Source organism: Pleurodeles waltl, chromosome 12 (assembly GCF_031143425.1).
Source record: "Pleurodeles waltl isolate 20211129_DDA chromosome 12, aPleWal1.hap1.20221129, whole genome shotgun sequence".
NCBI lineage: Eukaryota > Metazoa > Chordata > Amphibia > Caudata > Salamandridae > Pleurodeles > Pleurodeles waltl.
In genome coordinates, this window is record NC_090451.1 from 80305354 (window position 1) to 80321204 (window position 15851).

Here is a 15851-nt window from a genome sequence, read left to right on the forward strand (position 1 = left end):
GGCAGGACCCTTGTGTGTTCGAGACTATTCTGATGGATACAACCACCTGATGAATTCTCCCAATGCGCCAGCATTCAACGGAAATTTTCTTCCCAGCTCTGCATGTCGACAAGGACGTCACAATTGCCCGACTCCCACGCAACACCGTCTGACGTCATCGAGGCAATAAGAGGTCCTCACTGGCGTGCTGACATCAGTTCCCTTTTTTCCGTGCCTTCGAAGTAACAGTTTTTTCTCCTGGCTCTTGGGAGCTACTGTTTCTCGGAGGTGATACTTTGTAGGAAAATGTCTCCACCTCGGAAGTCCGGGTTCAAGCCTTGTAGGGAGTGCTGGGGCCGTAGGGGTGCTTGAACTCCGAGCATGACGTGGAGGAGTGTGGTTTGTGCCAACAGGTGAACCCAAAGGCGCTCAAGGAGCGTGAGGCCAAGCTGTTTTTGGTCAAATCAAAAAAGAAGGAGAAACATCGGCATCGGAGGTAGTCTTCAAAATCTTCAAGATCCCATAAGAGGCGTTGTCGTCATGACTCCTGGCGTTGGCATGATTACCGACGTTGTTTGGAGAAAGACCAATCCCGTTCAAGATCTCCATCTACTCGGCGTCGTACGACGTGGGAGGTCAGCCCGACAGTGATGCCTCAGCCACAAAGCCCTCAGGCTTCGCCGGCGCCGGTCTTTGAAGTGGTCGAGCCTCGCCTTGCTTCTCGCCTGCACAGTCAGAGGTGCCTGATCCAGCGCCGACGCCGCAGGGGTAGCCAGCGCCGATGACGCAGGAGTATCCTGCATTCCCGGCTCCAGATGCGGATCCGGTGGCATTCTTGAATGCTATGTACAACATCAATCAGCTCCATGGCCCCTGGCGGTGCACCGGCTGGTCCCTCAGGTCCCTTGGCTTTTGGTTTGTGCATTCCGGCTCGATACAAGCAGACGCCATTCATGCCCTTCTGTCCAGTAGAGGATGCTGGTCCAGCGCCTTTGGCCTCGCCGAGGAGACCTTCACCGGTAGCTTCTGCTGATCCGGTGGCGCCGCTGACTTCGCCACGATTCCAGTCAACGCCGGCAAAGAGGGCTCGCCTTTTCATGGCACCTATGGATCCGATGTCCGCCGAATCCGAAGATCCGCGTCACTGATGTCGACGTCGGCCAATTCCTTATTGCCGCCGAGGATAGAGGCCAGGTTGTGCTCGAGAAGGAAGGCTCTGAGGCTATTGGAGTGGCAGGAAAATCAAAGGCAGCTCCTGGAGGAAGGAGAGATCGCAGAGCCCCTGGGTGACTTTCAGGGGTTGGACTCTGCCAGCGGTCTCGATATTTCCCCAGAGCGGGATTTGGCTTCTCCTGGGAAGTTTACGGAAGAGGCTGCCTCGTTCCACTCAGTGGTGAGGAAGGCAGCGCACTTCCTAGATGTCCCGCTACCCGCAGCTGAAGTGAAAACGAACATCCTCACAGAAGTGTTACATCTTGCTTCGGCTGCTGTGCAGCCACTCCTTCCTTTTAACAAGGCTCTCACAGAACTGATCCTGGAGGTTTGGAGAAAACAGTTGTCTTCGACTGCTGTTAGCAGATCAGTGGCGAGGAGATACTGAGTGGCTCCTGGGGACCCAGGTTTCCTCTGTAGCCATCAGACTCCAGAGAGTCTGGTGGTTCAGGCCTCCTGCTCCTCGCGCTCAGCTCCTGGATCCTTCCCTGGGGCCCCGTCGGACAGGGAATCAAAAAGGATGGAGCAATCTGCCAAGAAGACTTTCTTCGTGCAGTATGGCCCTGAAGTCTGCTAACTCCACTTGTGTCTTGGGCAGGTATATCCATGCCCTGATGGACGCGACCAAGGCTGAGCTGCCTGATTTGCCCCAGGACATGCGGGGTCTTCTGACTGATGCACAAGTGGCAGCGACTCAGGTCATTCAGTCTGGGCTGGATACATCAGATTTGGTGGCCAGGGCAATGGGCACGTCCATTGCAACCAGGAGACATGCTTGGTTGAGATAGTCTGGATTTTCATCAGATGTGCAAACAACCCTTTTAGATTTGCTGTTTTGATGGCGACAAGCTGTTTGGTTCTAAAGCTGACTCTGCCTTAGAGCGCTTCAAGGAGAGCAGGGCTACCGCCAAGTCCCTAGGCTTGCAGGCTTCTACTACCATCCCGTTCAGATCGTTTAGAAGATTTAGGGGGTTTGGACGAGGCTCTTCCTTTCAGGGGAGACCCCAGCCAGCAGGCCAACAATCTTCTACTCTTCCCTATAGGCCTATAGAGGGCGGGTAGAGTTCGAACCAGAGGAGCCACCCATCAGCACCCTGCCCCTTCCTCTTCCTCGGGGGGGGGGGGGGTGCAACAGGGAAAACAGCCTTAGTCCTCCATCCATTGCATCCCATACTTCTCCTGTAGGGGGAAGGTTGTTTCATTTTCTCCGCATGTGGGAGTTGATCACATCGGATTCCTGGGTTATCAATATTGTGGGGAAAGGTTATGCACTTCCCTTTCGGGAGTTTCCCCCTGCCATCCCTTACCAGCCCTCCTTTTGCACGGAAGACCACCTCCTGTTGTTGCAACAGGAAGTTCTAGTCCTTTTGTCGAAAGGTGCAGTGGAGTTGGTTCCAGAGCAGGAAAGGGGTCAGGGTTGTTATTCAAGATATTTCCTAATCCCCAAGAAGGATGGTCGGTTGAGGCCTATCCTGGACCTGAGGGTTTTGAACTGGTTCCTCAAGCAGGAGAAGTTCAAAATGCTGACCCTAGCGCAGGTGCTTTTGGCATTGAACGAAGAAGATTGGATGGTGTCTGTCGACTTGCAGGATGCTTACTTCCATATCCCTATTCTCAAGTTGCACAGGAAGTATCTCCGGTTTGCGGTGGGGTCGCAACACTATCAGCTTGCGGTCCTTCCTTTTGGTCTTACTTCCGCACCTCGAGGTATTCCCTTACCTGGACGATTGGTTGATCAAAGCCAAGTCTCCAGAGCTCGTGCTGCTTCACCTGCAGATGACAACCCAGTTGTTGTTCCACTTGGGCTTTTCGTTAAACGTGCCCAAATCTCACCTGGAGCCCCCTCAACGCCTCCTGTTCATAGGGGCAGTACTGGACTTAACATTGAATCGGGCCTTTCCTCCGCCTCAGCGGATTCAGGACATTCAGGCGTTGATTCTAATGTTTCAAAGTGGAGCGGTCTGTTCGCTTCATGCATTCTGTTTGTCACTCAAGCACTCTGGCTCATGAGGGCCCTTCAGTGGTGCCTCCGCAGGCAGTGGTTTCAACACAGAGGGGATCTCGAGGAGTCGATAAAGATCTCCAGAGACACTGCAGCGGATCTACGATGGTGGGCTGTGGACAGCAACCTTTCCCAAGGAAGGCCGTTTTCACTACCTCCTCCAGTGGCCACGGTGATAACGGATGCTTCCACTCTAGGATGGGGAGCTAATCTGGGGGACCAGGAGATCAAAGGTCGTTGGTCTCCAGTGGAACGGATGTTTCATATCAATCTGTTGGAATTGCGGGCGATACGTTTGGCTCTCAAGGCCTTCCTTCCCTCCCTTCGCGGACAGTCGGCCCAAGTTCTGACGGACAACACTACTGCGATGTGGTACATCAACAAGCAGGGAGGAGTAGGGTCGTACCTTCTCTGCAGAGAGGCTCTGCGGCTCTGGTCCTGGGCACGGGACCATCAGGTTTGCTTAGTAGCAAACCATCTGGCCGGGGTTCTAAACATACGTGCGGACAGTCTCAGTCGGCACTTCTCGGCCAATCACGAATTGAGTCTCCATCCGGACCTGATCCTTTACATCTTCCGGATGTGGGGATTTCCTCAGGTAGACATTTTTGCCACTCGGGAGAACGCGCTGTCTGTCGTTCTGCAGCCTCCAGTATCCGGTGCAAGGAGCTTTGGGGGACGCATTTCAGATGTCCTGGTACGCCCAGTTGCTTTACGCGTTTCCCTCCATACCTTTGATTCCTCGGGTTCTGAGGAAGATTTGCCAAGACCAGGCCCAAGTCATCTTAATAGCTCCGGATTGGCCAAGAAGGGTGTGGTATTCAGACCTTCTCCAACTCTCACTGTGCCCTCCGCTCCGTCTCCCTCACATGGCAGACCTCCTCTCACAGTCGCAGGGGCAGGTTCTACACCCCCACCTCCAGAGCCTGCAGCTTCATGCCTGGAGATTGAACGCTGCAATCTGAGTTCTTTTTCTCTCCCGCCAGAAGTGGTGGATGTTATTTTATCGGCCAGGCGACACTCCACCAAATCAATCTATGCTGGCAGATGGGCAAAATTTGTGGATTGGTGTGGAGAGAACCAAATTGATCCCTTATGTGCCCATTTGTCGGACATTTTATTGTTTTTTTGTGTTGTCCTTGGCGCGGAGGGGTTGTGCAGTTGCAACTGTTGAGGGCTATTTGTCGGCGTTTCTGTGCCTTCCTGATCAACCCTCTTTGTTTAAAAGACGTGCCAAATCACTTCCTTTGTTTGGACCCCGGTTGCTGGGCAACATGAGGAGGGCGGAGAGACTCCGGGGCAGAGCATAGAAAACGCTGCTGGTGCTCCCGCTTCGCGGGAGGCGCCGAATCACTTCCTTTGTCTGGACCCTGGTTGCTGGGCAACGTGAGGAGGGCAGACAGACTCCGGGGCAGAGCATACAAAACGCTGCTGGTGCTCCCCCTTCGTGGGACACGCCGAATCACTTCCTTTGTTTGGACCGTGGTTGCTGGGCAACGTGAGGAGGGCTGAGAGACTCCGGGACAGAGCATACAAAACGCTGCTGGCACTCCCGCTTCGCGGGACACGCCGAATCACTTCCTTTGTTTGGACCCTGGTTGCTGGGCAACATGAGGGCGGAGAGACTCTGGGGCAGAGCATACAAAACGCTGACGCACGTGGGCAGTGCCCGGGCCAAGGGCGGGCCCGTCCTTCGCCCGTCATTGACCGGAAGAGGCTGTGCTGGGCCCCCCCTCTTTAATCTATGCCAAAGAGGCCCTGGAGACCGGCTTAATATCGTAGCACCGCTGTCTGGAGGAAAAGGTGGATCTTTGTTAGGCGTTTAACGCGTTTTGCATTTTTATTTTTAATATTTTAATGTTCCAGTAATTTAAGTGTGGAATAGAAGCTGGAGGCTGTTTAGAATTGTAACCTTAATGACATTTTCCTCTCAATTATAAGGTATTAAGCCTCTACTTTGGAACTCGTTTGCCCTATCTCAATGGGGAAACGTAAGGGAGACCATGGAGAAGGGGGGCTCTTCTCAGGAGGTTACTGCCCCCAAGTTGATAACTAGCTACCTCACTTCTGTGATGGGTGTCATCGAGTCGGAAATAGGAAAGGTGGAAGTCACCCTAGAATCAACATTTGAGAAGACAGGGAAAGGAGTGATAGAAGTAAAAACTCCTCAAGTAAACTCGTTATCAAATAGGATAATAAATCCCTGTGTTATAAGGGATAAGGATCCGTGAGCTGACCAAATTAATTCTATAACCCTTGAGACCCCACCCATTAAGAAGAGTAGACAATTAGCTTCTCACATTTTAGATTCTTTTATAGATTCAGCTCTGCCCCCTGTAAAACCCAATGTATCTGAAAAGGCTCTAGTAGAAATAGAGAATAGTAAGGGTAAGTTACAATCTAAACTACCAAAGAAACCTACGGGGAAACAGACAAGAGATATTAAAACCATGAAAATCCCCAATGAATTCCTTAATCATATTGATAGCCAGCTAGGTGATATTAGAAGGCTATGCTCCTTGGTTCTGGAGAAGGTGGCTGTTCTTGAGGAGAAGGTTGCCTCTATATCGGTGATAATGAAATCGCCACAACTGAGGATGGAACCGAGGGCGGAAATTCAGTCCAGCTGTACTGACTCTCTATGTCCAAATATCCCAGTTACTCTATTAAATCAATAAGGTAGGCAAAACTTTCCCCTGAATGCAGCCACAAAATCTTTGAATTCTGTGGATACAGAAAAATCCACAAATAGGTTGTTACAGCGGGGAAGAGACAAGCAAGAGAGTTGTGAGGGTCACGTCCCCATAAAACCCCAAATATCATACCCAAAGATTCCACTGGTCTGTGCTCCATATGTTATAATTATGAAAAATGTGCCCACACTAGGAAATTCATGTCCTGAGTCTCACACATCCTTGTTAAATTAAGTCACACATTGGGTTGGGAAGTTTTTGGGGCAGAGGTCCGATATTTGTAAGGATATTATAACTGTGAGACGGGTCCCTTGGGTTGGCACATCGCTTAAAACTTCGCAGGGGGATTGTATAATTATACATTTTAGAACTGAACTCCCCGGATAGTTAATATCTTGTACCAACATCTCTCAACCACAATGCAATCTATAGGATTCATAAAAGTTAAACGTTTAACTGAGTTTATTTTACCTCCAGCCTCCCTTAAATTTCTCGATTCAAATCATCTAAAAGTACAGAATCCCAGTCATTCTGGTGTATCCAAGCCATATGATACTGCCCTGACGCTGTCTAATAGGTTTGAGCCCTTGGTTCCTCTAGAGCAATTAGATTGACCATTAGTAACAAGGTCTCACTCAGAGGAGAACTCTGAGACAAATATATTACACCAGCCTTACCTGCAATCTGAGGGAGTTCCCAGTATATCAGGTACGACAGTTTCAGGGATTATTTCCTGGAATGTGGCAGGACTGAAGTCAAAAATGGGAAACCCTGATTGGCTGGGATTAGTGACAACCAATCTTTTTATCTGTTGTCAAGAGACATGGCTCATAGAGCTGCCGCATGTTAATGGCTACACTACATACAGTGTTCCTGCAACTAAATCCCCCGCGGGTAGGCCTAAGGGAGGATTAGCCACCTTTGTATCTGTAATGGCAAGGGGTGTGGAGGTGCGTGTAATGGGCATATCCACCTATTTTCTGGCTCTAATTTTGAAACTTTTGGAGCCATTTGATGTGTTGTTGGTTAATTATTATAATAATAACTTTGACCATTCGGACACTAGTGTGACCGATAGCCTTGAAATGATAATACACCAGGCCTTGAACACAAGTAAGGAGGATTTAAGAATAATTTGGGCTGGAGATTTTAACATCCATCGTTGTGAATTAGAGCTTTCAGATTGCTGTGGGCTCTATGACGAAAATGATTGTCCCATTCAACACTTCAAACATTCCCCCTATGGGAATGCTTTAAATCGTTTGAAAGTAGCCAATTTTTTGCTCTTCCCGACTCCACTAGTAGAGGGGGTACCGACGTTTATAAGAGGCGACACCCAAACTACAATTGATTTTTTCATTTATTCTAAAGAGCTTATCCCCTTTTTTGGGAAATTCAGGGTGATGCTAACTTGTGTTAGTGATCATAATACGATAATTATAGAATTGAACAACGTCTCAAGAAAAGAGAAGCGATATCCAGATATGAAGTTCTCAGCTCGTAAAGGCCTGACTATTAAATGGGGGAAAATAGATAGTAACAGTTTTTTCAAAGATCTAATTGTGAACAAGTGGACTGATGTCATGATAACTTTGGGTGAAAATAATCCCCCTCATGAAATTGTTTAGGCTTTTTCTTCCCTGACAAAACATATGGCCGAAAAACTGCAGCATCCTAATATAGATAAAGAGAGTGGCCCCGATGGTTCAACCATGCATGCACCTCTTCTTTAAAGAATTTGAAGAAAACAATGAATTTCTTCCCTCAAGATCGACAGGCTATCAAAAGCGCAAGAAAGGGGTATAAGGATGCACTTGCAAGCAGAAAGGCTGAACTAAGGGACTCTTCTTGGGAAGATTTGATAGAGGCAAGCAAAAATAGAGATACAGCTGCCTTTTGGCGAGTGGTTAATTCTTTACTGTTGAATGATAAGGCCAAAATGGCCACGGACACTGTCATCCCAGCACAAGCTTTGGTGGTCTATTTTTCAAAAACCTTTGCAATAGAGGACAATGCATTAAAGCAGTGGTTCCCAACCTGTGGTCCGGGGACCCCTGGGGGTCCGAGAAGCCTTCTCAGGGGGTCCGCGAGAGCCTAGAAAATTAAAAAATATTAACAAATATTGACAAATTAGGTCCCCAGCTTCCAGTAATGACTCAGACGGGTGTCCCCAGATTCCCATGATGATTCAGTGGGGGTCCCTGGGTTCCATTAATGCTAAAGTGGGGGTCCACAGAAATCAAAAGGTTGGGAACCACTGCATTAAAGGATGATATGAGTTGCTTTATGCTTATAAATAACGCCCTGATTAGTATGGCCTTCAGTAACACTATAAATGTAGTTGATGTAAAACAGGCTATTCTAGATTGCCCATCGGAGAAAGCTCCTGGCCCAGACAGGATCCCAGTCGGCTTATATATAGCGCTACCAGATTTTTGGGCACCATTGCTTACTAATGTTTTGAGATCTGCTATGACAGGCCCAATAGTAGATACCTGGAGAGAGGCGATCATTGTCCCGATTTTTAAAAAGGGGGATATCACAGACCCCTTATGTTATCGACCAATCTCTCTTTTGGATAGCTCGGTAAAGATTTAAGGCCGAGTGATCCTAAATAAGCTGTAAAATTGGGCAATGGAGACTAATTGCCTCACAAAAGTGCAATTTGGGTTTCGACCAGGGCTGGGTACAGTTGAACAAACACTCAATTTGACCTTGATAGTACAGAAATATACGAAAGTCAAAAAAGGGTGTGTGCATTTAGCATTTATGGACTTATCATGTGCTTTCGATACAGTTAATCGAGAGAAACTGTGGATGGTCATGTCAAAAATGGGGGTGGACAAGGATATAATTGTCTTACTCAGCAGACTCCATGCATGTACCTCAGCACGAGTTAGTTACTCCCAGGAGGGTGATTTAACAGAGAAGTTTTCTTCATTAAAAGGGGTAAGACAGGGCTGTGTGCTGGCCCCCTTTCTTTTTCTTCTTTACATACATGGACTAGAGAAATTTCTCTGTGAGCTGGGGAAGGACCTTCCAAGCATTAATAATTCCCCAATTCCAGTACTGCTTTATGCGGATGATGCTGTACTCATCTCAAGGACAGCAAATGGTCTTCAAATTCTATTGAATGCTTTTAATGCTTTTATGGGAAATCTTGGCCTTAAAATTAATAGATCAAAGTCATTTGTGATGAAGAGTGGGCCAAAGTTAGCAAAAACTAAAAAATTTATTCTGGAGGGGGAAGAAATATCTAAGGTTACACATTTTACGTATTTGGGGGTTCCTATTGATGTTGATTTTAATTGGAAGTTTTTAGTAAATGTACGCCTAACACAATTTCAAAGAGCTATAGATGCCGTTTTTAGATTTTCAAAAAAGTTGGGGCATAAACCTATAGAAGAGATGATGACTGTATTTTCTAGCAAATGTCTTTCTATCGCGACATTTGGAGCAGGGGTTTGGGGCTACGCTGATTCATCAAGTATCCAGGTTGTAGAAAATAAGTTCCTAAGGAGGTTATTAGCAGTCCCGCAATCAACTTCGGTAAAGTTCTGTCATGATGAAGTGGGCTTGAGGGTTATATCCGATTATATAAAGCTCCAACCAGTATTACTCTGGTTAAAAATCTGGGCGAAACCGGAAGCTCATTTATGTAGGATGGTGATACAGGACTGCCTCTCGTTAACAAGATCATTGGATATAACTTGGCTTAGATATGTGCGTTCTCTGTTTTTCTCCCTTGGAGAAGGGGAGATCTTTTCTAAGACGAATCTTATAACAAAGCGGGACATAAAAGAGGTAAAGGAAATATATTGGCAGCAAACACGGGACCCAAAGTTAAATTTATGTCTAGAGAGAAAGCAGGAGACGACCCAGCCTCAGCAATTACAACCAATGTTATACCTGGTTATTACCAGTTCTGAGCGTCAAAAGTTTCTACTTACCAGGTTACGCTCGAATACATTGCACTACCTGGTAGCATTTCCTTCCTGTGGAACTTGGTTTAAGAATCTTCCACTATGTTGCTGTGATGGAAAATCATCTCAAAGTACATTGCACTTTATACATTTTTGTAATTTTTATATTTTACCAAGAAAACGTTTTTTACGTCCTGTTCTTTTAGCTAAAAGTATTAGAACTAGCCAGCTTGCTTATTCGTATTTGCACAAGTTGGGAGATGAAGAGACAATACAGGCTATGTTAAATTATATACATGCTGCTTTTGGAATTCGGAACTTGTATTAATAATGTTTTATTTGTTTCCGAAGTTTGTATGGCTGTATTTATTAAATGTCTTTTTATGGTCTATTTGTACCGAATAAAGTATTAAAACAAAGAAAGAAGAAAATCTCCTATAGTTATAAGGTTCTTAAAGGGTCTTACTAATAGGTTTCCTCCCTCTCCTTTTATTATTCCTCAATGGGATTTGAATTTAGTTCTCACATTCCTGATGGGTTCGCCGTTTGAACCTTTACATTCATGTCCATTAAGGTTTTTGGTGTTAAAAACTGTTTTTCTCATAACCATCACATCAGCTAGGCGAGTGAGTGAACTTCAAGCGTGTAGCGTTAAGCCCCCTTTCACATCTTTTCTTGCGGACAAGGTGGTGCTGAGCACCAGGGCGGCTTTCCTACCTAAGGTTGTTACACCCTTCCATTTAGGGCAATCTGTAACGCTCTCATCCTTCTACCCTCCTCCTCATCCATCAAAAAAGGAGACTCCATTGGCTTGACCCGAAAAGAGCTTTAAGCTTCTACATTGAAAGAACGAGAGTGTTACGATTAGAAGATCAGCTCTTCATCAGCTACGTGGGTAAGAGGAAAGGCAAGGCTGTCCACAAAAGAACACTATCCAGGTGGGTCATTCTTTGCATAAAAGTATGTTATTCCTTGGAAACAAAGGTTCCTCCTGTTGGAATAAGAGCTCATTCCACCAGGGCTAAGTCGACCTCTTTGGCTTTAGCTAGAGGTGTTCCTGCGGCTGATATTTGTAAGGCCACAACTTGGGCTTCCCGCCACACTTTTGCAAAGCATTATTGCTTGGACTCCGAGGTTAGGAGGGATGTCCATTTTGCACTGTAGTGCTGCAGGATTTCTTGGTGTGACCATTCAGGCACCCGCCACCGAGTGCGGTACTGCTTTGGGACTCTATTCATGAATCCTCAGGTAGTTGTATCCATCAGAAGAACAAGTTACTTACCTTCGGAAACGCCTTTTCTGGTGGACACACCAGCTACCTGTGGATTCCTCACGGTCCCACCCGCCTCCCCGTTGCCTGGTTGGTCTTACCAAGATATCCTAGGGTGTATATGTATATAAGGATGTGTATATATGTTAGATGGTATATATATATATATATATATATATATATATATATATATATATATATATATATATATATATATATACACATATACATACATACACACATACATACATACATACATACATACACATACATATATATATATTTGATATTTAGCTGTTTATATTTGATTAAATGTTATGTTTTAGATTTGATTGATGTATTCATGTCAAGTATGTATTGTCGGTAGTCACCTGTTCACCTTGAAGGCACGTAAAAAAAAAAAAAAAAAAATGTGAAAACTGACATCAGCATGCCCGCGAGGACCTCTTATTGCCTCGATGACGTCAGACGGTGTTGCGTGGGAGTCAGGCAATTGTGACGTCCTCGTTGACGTGCAGAGCTGGGAAAAAAAAATTCAGTTGAATACTGGTGCATTGGGAGAATTCATTAGGTGAGGAATCCACAGGTAGCTAGTGTATCCACCAGAAAAGGTGTTACCAAAGGTAAGTAGCTTGTTCTTCAGGGTTTCAAGATAGATTTCCTGATTGAACCTGTAGTGTGGTTAGTTTTACGTATTCATTGCGCTTTAGCTTCAGGCTTTAGGCCTTTGTGCACTTTGCCCTGAATATATTTTATTCATTTGCTGACAGCTTAGAGCCTCTGTGCACTTTGCTCTACATGCTTTTTATTAGGCTTCGTACTATTACTTTTCAAATAGCCAGTTCTATGGTGTTGTTTTTTTATTCATAGCACACTGTTTTGTCTACTTCAGCACTGGAGTTCTCCATAACATATTTACTCTGTGCTTCAGTCAAGGATACAGTCTGGTACATTGCCGATAGACGTGGTAAGAGTTTAGACTTGGCATTCCTGCGTAGGGACATTTTGTGATCACGATGACATGTTAGTTATAAAATCACTTCCTTGTCCCAATACACGCAAGAGGGAGATTCCGACCAGGGAACCACAACTAGACGCTGACTGCCTCGTTGCAGATGCTGAACCAAGATCACAGGTCTTTGCTCAGGTATGAGGGCTGATGTCTCCACAGTGATTCTAATAGGCAAGCTAGAAGCTTAACATGCTGTACTCTAAATAGAACAAGCACAGGGAGAGTAGAAACTGTTAGACAATATGATAGCTTTGTTCTTATGTTTTACTCTCCTAGTGACTATTTCAATCCTACTGTGTTGTATCGTTCTGGTTATTGCGGCTCACGCCTTAATATCTAAAATACAGTTGTTTTATTAAAACATTATATAAAACTTATACTGTCTTTGTCATTTGTATATGAGATCATATTGGAAATAAGAGTTGGTTTGGATCTAAGTAACCACGACTTCCCTGAGAAGTTCCAAAGATGTCATGCGCTCGGCTGCCAAATCATTCCTTCCACATAGGAGAAATGAGGCACTGCTAGTTAGCCGGAGCAAAAACCGGATTTAGGGTGACAGAGTTCTTTACACGTGGGTCAGACTCAGTCCCCCACACCGTTATAGATCCTGCTACCCAGAAATCCAGTAGTCTCATTTAGAATAATGAGAGCCCACGCGACAAACCCTTTCAAGAAGTTTCCCCCAAGAGAGTTAGCTTTATCCACAGATCAACAGAGAGTGGTGGAAGAAGAGGTACAAAGTATATGGAAAGGGGTGCCATCATAGAAAATCCCTTAGCCCACAAGTGCCTTGTCAGTACACTTTTCTTGGTGGAAAAGAAAGACAAAGGGTAGAGGCTCGTAATAAACTTATGAGATCTGAACAGGTTCCTTGTATTCAGACATTTCAAGATGGAGGGTATCCCTCTCTTAAGGAATATGTAAAGAGAAGGACTGGTTGGTAAAATTGGACCTGAAAGATGCCTACTTTAACATTCCAATGGCCAGGGAGTGTCAGCATTACCTTCAGTTCTCTTGGCAGGTCTGTCTTCATCAATTCCGTGCACTTACCTTTGGTCTCTTGTCAGACCCATGGTGCTTTACCAAGGTGACGAGAGCTGTAGCCTCCTACCTCAGAGAACGGGGTGTGCCTATGATCGTCTATTTGGACAATATCCTAGTGTAATTAAATATGTGTTTTGACCACTGACTGTGTTGCACCTGGATTAGCTGTACAGTGTCCACCAGTTATAGACTACATTTTTATTCAGTTTAGCCTTAGATTAATTCTGCCTATTGACTTTAGCGTAGCATTAGACACTGTGATGTTGAAGGTTGCCCATAATTTTCCACACTATAAACTGTGCATTCTTTCTTGTTTGCATGCTTTTTCTCACCAAGGGCTTTGGTTGATAAGGATGTACTTAGACGGCAGGGTTTGCTTTGAGTTGACATCTTGGGATTGTGGCCAAACCCGAACCTGTTATTTTCAAAGCATACCTAAACTAGCCAGCATGTTTGAATCGCAAAATGAGGTGGTTTTTTTTTTCCAGAAAGCTCCTTTTTCTTTTTTATTTTTAAGATATAAAAAGACCCAGTGAGAGGGTCAGTGGCCTCAATCAGGATTCTAGACATCAGATCCCTGCTATCTTTCCAGTGAGGTTAGAGATCTCTTTTTCTTTCGCAGTCGAACAAGGTCATCGTCTTGCTGGCATGAGAAATATGAAGCACCTGATAGGCCCTACGGTGATGCATTTTTAATTCATTATTTGCTTTGCATTATAATATAGATACATATATTTGCTGTGTATAGTGGAGTAGAGAATCATTTTGGTATCTTTTCCTTTAATTGCTGTGACTATTTTTAAACGTGCTTTCAACATGCTAATCTCCTGTTAGGAACTGTGTGTAGTGAAAGAATACATCTCTTCTTTGGCATTCCAGAGATTTTTGTCAGCTGGGTCATTAGTGAAAAGCAAAACTCCTAGTCATGTCTCAATGCCAGACAAGTTTTGAAGGACTTGGACATAGTTATGTCTCTTCTATAGAGTTTAGGTTTCATAGTAAACAAGGGAAAGTATATTCTTACTCCCTCCAAGTCTCCTGAATTCTTAGGCTTCACAATAGGCACTGTGAATTTGGTTCTCCATTTGTTGGTAAAGAAGATCAACAAAATTCAAAGGAGATAAGGTATGTGCAAAAGTCTATCTGTAAGGGAATTAGCCAGACTCCTGAGTCTTCTGTCCTCTTCCATTCAGGCTATCTTTTCATGCCCTTTAAATCATTGGGCACTGAAGAGAATAAAAGTAAAGGCCCTTCGGGCAGGTTTGTGGGTAACGAGACCAGGTAGCTCTAGAGCAGAAAGGCAAGCTGGAGTTGAACTGGTGGCTGGAGAATTTCAACATTTGGAATGGCAGAGCGATCTTTGGATGTCCCCCAGAATTCATTCTGGAGTCAGATGTAAGCCTAAAACTTTGGGGTGCATGCTTGGGTGCATTGGACACTGGGGGATAGTGGTCGCACAGAGAAATCACATCGCAAATGTAGGTCCCTATGCCTTTACAGGTTTCAAACGTTTGCAAGGCAAAGCAGTTCTGTTAAAGATGGACAGTGTTTCTGCAGTAGCATATATAAATCAATTAGAAGGGAAGAGATCTTCAGACCTGTCAGATTTAGCCACAAAACGTTGACTGTTTTGCTTGGAACACAAGATCAGCTTGAAGGCAGAGTATTTGCCTGAAAAGGCAAATATATCTGTGGACTGGAATTAAATGTTTTTAAGGGATTTCCGTGACTGGAACTTGAGCATGGCCTATTCCAGGAATCTGTGTCAGTTTTGGGGTACACTAGATTTAGACCTCTTTGCAAGCAGGCTAACATTTCAACTTAAGAGTGTAGGAAAGGGCTTCTTTCTTGGCATGGTTGCCCCCATTTTGTGCCTTTTATCAGTGTGTTTGACTGTGTTCACTGGGATCCTGCTAACCAGGCCCCCAGAGATTATGCTCTCTTTCTCCTAACTTAGTAACACTGCCTTTTTCTTTCCACAATTGGCATACTGGTGCCCCCATGTAAGTCCCTAGTATATGGCACCTAGGTTCCCAGGGCATTGGGGTTCCATGGGATCCCTATGGACTGCAGCAGTTATTCTGCCACCCATAGGGAGCCCATGCAAAGGGTTCTGCAGGCCTGCCATTGCAGTCTGTGAAATAGGTGTATGCACCCGTTTTCACTACAGATCACTGCACCAGGTCACCATAAGTCACCCCTATGGCAGGCCCTCTCAGCCCAGGGGGCAGGGTGCAGGTACCTGTGTGTGAGGGCATCCCTGCACTAGCAGAGGTGCCCCCACAAACTCCAGTTTCATTTTCCTGGACTCTGTGAGCACGGGGACACCATTTTACACATGTACTGGGCAAAGGTCACTACCTATGTCCAGCTACATAATGGTAACTCCAAACCTGGGCATGTTTGGTATCGAACATGTCTGAATCATACCCCAATACTGTTGCAAGTATCAGGAGTATGATTCCATGCACTCTGGGGGCTCTTTAGAGGACCGCTAGCATTGCTACCACTAGTCTTACAGAGCTTTCCAGGTAGCCCAGCTGCTGCCACTCCTCAGACAGGTTTTTGCCCTCATTGCTGCTTGATCTGATCAAGCTCAGGAAGGCAGAACAAAGGATTTCCTTTGGGAGAGCAAGGTAACACCCTTCCCCTTTGGAAATGAGTGAGTGGCTTGGGAGGGGTAGCCTCCACAAGCCACTGGTTTGCTTTGAAG